The sequence below is a fragment of the Pleurodeles waltl genome, chromosome 1_2 (assembly GCF_031143425.1).
Source record: "Pleurodeles waltl isolate 20211129_DDA chromosome 1_2, aPleWal1.hap1.20221129, whole genome shotgun sequence".
Lineage (NCBI taxonomy): Eukaryota > Metazoa > Chordata > Amphibia > Caudata > Salamandridae > Pleurodeles > Pleurodeles waltl.
In genome coordinates this window covers 1,320,999,572-1,321,007,556 of record NC_090437.1, presented here as the reverse complement: position 1 = coordinate 1,321,007,556, position 7,985 = coordinate 1,320,999,572, and positions in this window count along the sequence as shown.

The window sequence follows — 7,985 nt, the reverse complement described above, 5'->3', positions numbered from 1 at the left end:
AGCTTTGCATGTCTCCTAGTTCAGCCTAAGCTGCTCTGCTATAGCTACCTTCTATCAGCCTAAGCTGCTAGAAACACCTCTTCTACACTAATAAGGGATAACTGGACCTGGTACAGAGTGTAAGTACCCCTTAGTACCCACTACAAGCCAGGCCAGCCTCCTACAATGAGGAGTTGCGGGGTGGAGGAAATAGTCAGGGTAGAGCCAGAGCTGTTTGGAGAACAGGTACAGCAGATCTCCATTGCCAGGAAGATAGAGCTATGGCAGAGAGTCATGGACAGGGTGAACGCCATAGGACAACATCCACGCACAAGGGACAACATAAGGAAGAGGTGGAGCGACCTACAGGGGAAGGTATATTCCATTGCAGCAAGGCACCAGCACGCCTGCAGGAGGACTGGCGGTGGAACCCCACTATCTCCCCCACAGCTGACTGCATGGAAGGAGAAAGTCTTGGCAATACTGCATCCTGAGGAACTCAGTGGAGTAGACAAGGACTGGACTCTGGTGAGTCAACATTAACAACCTATCACCCCCCCATACCTACATGCCATCTCACCCCCTCACCCTGACTACCTTCACCCCACTCCATCCCACACAGTTTTCCACCCCAATTACCACACCTAAATTTCAACCCCTGCATGCCATTCAAGCATCCGTGGGTCCCTTGCTTGCTGCGCCACTGGATTCAAGCTAGCCTGGCTGATGAAGGGTGCTACCCTGAAACCGGTCCAAAGATGCTTGGATCCTATCCAGGGAGGACCTGGCTTTGCAGTTCGGGCTGGACTGCTCCAAGAGGGAGCACGGTCAAGACTGATTTGCATATAGCTGGGTCCAAACTGGGGTGACGTGGCAAGCAAAATAACAATGGATTAAACCCAGATCTGTGACTGGGGGTGAGTGTTTGAAAAGTTTCAACACTCCGTCCATCATTTTATTTTGTGATGTTGCCTTATGCGCCCTAAGTGGCTAGGGTATGTCCAGACGTGGGTCCCTTGCTTGCTGCGCCACTGGATTCAAGCTAGCCTGGCTGATGAAGGGTGTTATCCTGAAACCCGTCTCAGGATGCTTGAATCCTGTCCAGGGAGGACCTGGCATGGCAGTTTGGGCAGGACTGTTCCCTCAGAGGGAGCAGGGTCAAGACTGATTTGCAGATAGCTGGTTCCAAACTGGGGTGAAGTGGCAAGCAAAATAACGATGGATAAAACCCAGATCTGTGACTGGGTGTGAGTTTTTGAAAATTTTCAACACTCCGTCCATCATTTTATTTTGTGATATTCCATTAGACACTGGACCTGTGCTACAAATAGACTGGCCCACTACACTGGACTTTTCCCGACCATCACCCCACCCTATTGCACTTTGCGTTGTATACCTAATTTATAAGTAAACACCCTTGGACACAACTTGAGTAATAGTGCTTTATCTGAAAGAAATGTACAATGTATTGAACTGTATTGAACTACATGATCCTGTGCAAATGTCCTGTAATGTGTGAATCCATCCTGTATATGTGTCTCAGCAGTCTGTACACATCAAAGCATTACACCAACCTCTGCAATAAGGGAAGGCATAGGTGATAGTCAGTTGGGATGCAAAGGGAGTGACTGGCATTATACTACAGCTACACAGCACATCACTTAAATGGAGAAATGTAAAGTTCATCAGGAGTGACCTCTGACCTGTTTTCGGTCAAGAGCTCGGCCCCCCCACGTCCGCAGCACCACCTTGTTGTGTCCGTGACCCTGACCTCCACCCACGCTGCTGCTAGCGTGTTCGAGGCCCTCCTCCACCCGCAGGCATCAACCTGCGCCTCATCCCTGGTGTCTAGTGGGCTTCTGGTAAGCGTCGCTAGACTCGTGTGCATTGTGCTGTTTTCGCCGTATTTGTGACTGTATTCTGTGCCTTGCTTTATTGTGCCTTTTGCTCCATTTTGCTTCCATTTGTGCTTTTGCTTCCATTTGTGCCTTTTTAGACTGTTGTAACTGCTTTTTTGCCCCTTGTGCGCTCCCCCTTGCCGCTTTCCCCTGCCGCTGCCTCCCTGCGGCCCGCCCCCCTCGCGCCCCCATTCACCGCTCCCTCCCGCCTCCCAGCTGCTCCTCCCTCCCCCCTCCCTTCTTAATGGCTGGCGCTGCGCATCGAGGGTGAGCGACCTCTGACCTGTTTTCGGTCAAGAGCTCGCCCCCCCACGTCCGCAGCACCACCTTGCTGTGTCCGTGTCACTGACCCCCGCCCACGCTGCTGCTACAGTGTTCGAGGCCCTCCTCCACCCGCAGGCATCCACCTGCGCCTTATCCCTGGTGTCTAGTGGGCTTCTGGTAAGCGTCGCTAGACTCATGTGCATTGTGCCGTTTTCGCCGTATTTGTGACTGTATTCTGTGCCTTGCTTTATTGTGCCTTTTGCTCCATTTTGCTTCCATTTGTGCTTTTGCTTCCATTTGTGCCTTTTTAGACTGTTGTAACCGCTTTTTCGCCTTTGTGCACTACCCCTTCCCGCTTTCCCCTGCGCTGTGGCCCCGCCCCCCTCGCGCCCCCATTCACTGCTCCCTCCCGCCTCCCAGCTGCTCCTCTCTCCCCCCTCCCTTCTTAATGGGTGGCGTTGCGCGTCGAGGGTGAGCGACCTCTGACCTTTTTTCGGTCAAGAGCTCGCCCCCACGTCCGCAGCACCACCTTGCTGTGTCCGTGTCCCTGACCCCCGCTCACGCTGCTGCTAGCGTGTTCGAGGCCCTCCTCCACCCACAGGCACCCACCTGCACCTCATCCCTGGTGTCTAATGGGCTTCTGGTAAGCATCGCTCGACTCGTGTGCATTGTGCCGTTTTCGCCGTATTTGTGACTGTATTCTGTGCCTTGCTTTATTGTGCCTTTTGCTCCATTTTGCTTCCATTTGTGCTTTTGCTTCCATTTGTGCCTTCTTAAGACTGTTGTAACCGCTTTTTCGCCCCTTGTGCGCTCCCCCTTGCCGCTTTCCCCTGCCGCTGCCTCCCTGCGGCCCCGCCCCCCTCGCGCCCCCATTCGCCGCTCCCTCCCACCTCCCAGCTGCTCCTCCCCCCCCACCCTTCTTAATGGCTGGCGCTGCGCGTCGAGGGTGAGCGACCTCTGACCTGTTTTCGGTCAAGAGCTCGCCCCCCCACGTCCGCAGCACCACCTTGCTGTGTCCGTGTCCCTGACCCCCGCCCACGCTGCTGCTAGAGTGTTCGAGGCCCTCCTCCACCCGCAGGCATCCACCTACGCCTTATCCCTGGTGTCTAGTGGGCTTCTGGTAAGCGTCACTAGACTCATGTGCATTGTGCCGTTTTCGCCGTATTTGTGACTGTATTCTGTGCCTTGCTTTATTGTGCCTTTTGCTCCATTTTGCTTCCATTTGTGCTTTTGCTTCCATTTGTGCCTTTTTAGACTGTTGTAACCGCTTTTTCGCCCCTTGTGCACTACCCCTTCCAGCTTTCCCTTGCCGCTGTGGCCCCGCCCCCCTCGCTCCCCCATTCGCTGCTCCCTCCCAGCTGCTCCTCTCTCCCCCCTCCCTTCTTAATGGGTGGCGTTGCGCGTCGAGGGTGAGCGACCTCTGACCTGTTTTCGGTCAAGAGCTCGCCCCCCCACGTCCGCAGCACCACCTTGCTGTGTCCGTGTCCCTGACCCCCGCCCACGCTGCTGCTAGCATGTTCGAGGCCCTCCTCCACCCGTATGCATCCACCTGCGCCTCATCCGTGGTGTCTAGTGGGCTTCTGGTAAGCATCGCTCGACTCGTGTGCATTGCGCCGTTTTCAACGTATTTGTGACTGTATTCTGTGCCTTGCTTTATTGTGCTTTTTGCTCCATTTTGCTTCCATTTGTGCCTTTTTAGACTGTTGTAACTGCTTTTTCGCCCCTTGTGCGCTCCCCCTTGCCGCTTTCCCCTGCCGCTGCCTCCCTGCGGCCCGCCCCCCTCGCACCCCCATTCGCCGCTCCCTCCCGCCTCCCAGCTGTTCCTCCCTCCCCCCTCCCCCTCCCCCCTCCCTTCTTAATGGCTGGTGCTGCGCGTCCGCGGTGCTAGCGCGCCGGAGGCGTGCCAGAGGCAAGCCCGTCTGCGCCCGTCCTCGCCCAGCGCCACCCCCCCTGGTCCTCACGACACTTGCACCACCAGACGCCGCTACTCGGCCAACCAGCTCATCGCCCTCAACCCCGGCCGCTCCACAACATGTTTCCAGTCATCCCCAAAGAACACCAAGGGACCATTCTCCTGCCACGCCTGCAACTTCACCTGCGACAGAACAAGGAAACCTGCAACAACCGCAACAAACCACCTCCACTGCATACTCCTCAACACACACTCCGCACGCAAGCACGCCATCGAGCTCTGGGACCTGCTCAACACCACCGCCTTAGAGGTAGCCTTCCTGACCGAAACCTGGTGGAACGACTCCTCAGCACCTGACATCGCCATAGCCATCCCAGACAGCTACAAGATCACCAGGAGGGATCGCCCCAACGGAATCGGAGGAGGAATAGCCATCGCCCACAAATCCACCCTCAAAATCCACACCCACACGGGCGACACCCTCAAGACCGCTGAACACCTACACTTCTGGATCCACACTGACTCCAACACCACTCTCAGAGGAACGCTCATCTACCGACCCCCAGGACCACGCGCACCCTTCTGCGACTCCATCGCCGACCTCACGAGCACCCACGCGCTCACCTCCACGGACTACATCCTCCTTGGAGACCTCAATTTCCACATGGAGAACAACAACGACGCCAACACCACATCTTTGATCGACAACCTCTCCAACCTCGGCCTCAGATAACTGGTCAACACACCCACCCACATCGCCGGCCACACACTTGATCCGATCCACCTTTAACCACATCACCGAACTCCACTGGACCGACCACCACTGCATCCACTTCACATTCAAGAAGCACATCAAACACCTCCGCACCTAACTACCACCACACCGCCGCAGGAGCAAAGTCACCGAAGACCAGCTGACCAGCACCCTCGCCCAGAACCCACCCACCGACTCCACCCACCCAGACACCGCCGCACTCAACCTACGACAGTGGATCAACGACTGCGCCAACACCCTCGCACCACTCAAGAGGTCCACCGACAACCAAGGAAAGAAAAAAGCCGCCTGGTTCACTGACGAACTCCTCACCTCCAAACGTGCCTGCCAGAAACTAAAGAAGAAATGGCTCCTCGAACACACACCCGACAGCCTTGCAACCCACAAGGAGGCCACCCGCAAGCACCACCAGTTAATCAGACTCGCCAAACGATCCCACTTCACAGAACGCCTGAACAACAACACACACGACAGCAAAGAACTCTTCTGCATTGTGAAAGAGCTCTCCAACCACAGCGCCAACGTCAACGACATCCCACCATCCCAAGAACTCTGCGACGCCCTGTCCACCTTCTTCTATCAGAAGATCGCCGACATCCACGACAGCCTCAACACCACGCCTCCGTCAGACCCCACCCCCGACAACTCCACCTGCACCAACCGCCTGACCGCCTGGACCCACGTAGATGATGCTGAAACTTGCAAGATCATGAACTCCATCCACTCAGGATCCCCTTAAGACCCATGCCCCCACCACGTTTACAACAAAGCTGACTCTACCATCGCCCCCCAACTTCGAAAGGTCATCAATTTATCCTTCGAAACCGCAACTTTCCCGGAAAGCTGGAAGCACGCCGAAATCCACGCCATCCTCAAGAAACCCAAGGCAGACCCCAACGACCTCAAAAACTTCTGTCCGATCTCCCTCCTCCCCTTCCCGGCGAAGGTCACCAAGAAGATCGTCAACGCTCAGCTTACCCACCACCTCGAGGACAACTCCATCCTGGACCCCTCCCAGTCCGGTTTCAGACGTAACCACAGCACCAGGACTGCTCTCCTAGCTGCCACAGATGACATCAGACAGCAAATGGACAACAGCGAAACATAAGCCCTCATCCTCCTGGACCTATCCGCAGCCTTCGACACGGTTTGCCACCGCACCCTATTAACATGCCTCCATGAAGCCGGAATACAAGAAAAAGCCCTCAACTGGATCTCCTCTTTCCTCTCCGACAGAACCCAGAGAGTCCGACTCCCACCCTTCCGCTCCGAAGCCACCAACATCATCTGCGGCGTACCCCAAGGCTCCTCTCTAAGCCTGACGCTGTTCAACGTCTACATGGCCCCCCTCGCACAACTGGCCCGTCAGCACAACCTCAACATTCTCTCTTACGCCGACGACACCCAGCTCATCCTCTCCCTCACCAAAGACCCACACACCGCCAAAGCCAACCTCCACGAGGGAATGAAGTCCATCGCCGAGTGGATGAGAAATACCCGCCTGAAGTTCAACTCCGACAAGACGGAGGTCCTCATCCTCGGAAGCACACCCTCGGCCTGGGACGACTCCTGGTGGCCCACCGTGCTGGGACCCCCTCCAACACCAGCCAACCTTGCACGCAACCTGGGTTTCGTCCTCGACTCCGCATTCACCATGTCAAAGCAGGTCAACACAGTTTCCTCCTCCTGCTACAACACCCTCTGCATGCTCCGTAGAATCTACAAATGGATCCCAACAGAAACCAGAATAACGGTGACCCAGGCCCTCGTCAGCAGTAGACTAGACTACGGCAACGCACTCTACACAGGCATCCCAGCAAAAGACATCCGACGCCTCCAACGCATCCAAAACGCCTCCGCCCAACTGGTCCTCGACATACCTCGCCGATGCCACATCTCCCACCACCTAAAAGACCTCCACTGGCTCCCCGTAGACAGGAGGATCACCTTCAAGCTCCTCACCCACGCTCACAAGGCACTTCACAACGCCGGGCCAGCCTACCTGAACAACAGACTCAACTTCTACGTCCCCTCCCGCCAACTCCGCTCCGCCAACCTCGCCCTCGCCATCGTTCCCTGCATCCAATGCAAGACCTCCGGTGGCAGATCCTTCTCCTACCTTGCTGCCAAGACCTGGAACACCCTCCCGACCTCCCTGGACAGACCCAGGACCTTCTCACCTTCAGGAGACTCCTCAAGACCTGGCTCTTCGACCAGTAACAGCATCCCCCCCCCACCTTCTCAGCGCCTTGAAACCCTAACAGGTACGTAGTGCACTCTATAAATACTGTGATTGATTGATTGATTGATCAGTCTTACCTGAGTGTCACTGAAAGTACTGCTGAATGATATGTGTCCTGTTGTCCACATCCTCCTCCTCTTCATCCTCCTCACTGTCCTCAGTGTCCACCGCTGCCACAGGTGCATTGTCAACCCCCTCCTCTTGCAGATAGGGCACATAGTTTTTGAGGGACAAATTGTGCAGTATGCAGCACATCACAACAATCTTGCAGACCTTGTCAGGGGAGTAGCATAGGGATCCACCTGTCAGATGGAGGCACTTGAACATGGCCTTCAGGAGACCGAAGGTGCATTAAACAATCTTCCTGGTACACCCATGACCATCATTGTACCTATTCTCAGCCCCTGTTTTCGGATTCCTAACAGGGGTCTACAGCAAGGACAGGTTTGGGTAGCCAGAGTCACCTGGGAGAAGTGAGGGACACACATTAGCCTTGCACAATGGCGTGGGATATGACTACTGTAGGCGTTCACTGACATACATTGGGTGGGGACTCAAGCTCACCTATGAGCCACACTTTGTGCCTCTATAGTCATGCCATCAGCTGTGGGACACTGCTATTCCTCAGGACAAATGCATCATGCACAGATCCAGGATACTTGGCAGTGATGTGGGAGATGTACTAGTCAGCAAGGCACACCATTTGGACATTGAGAGAGTGGAAACTCTTCCTATTCCTGTACACCTTTTCATTGGCCCTAGTAGGGACTAAGGCAATATGGGTCCCATCAATGGCCACAATCACATGTGATATGTGTCCCATTGCGTAGAATCCAGCCTTCACAGTGGGCAAATCATCAACCTGGGGGAATGCGATGTAGCTGCACATGTGATTGAGCAAGGCAGCCAAAACCC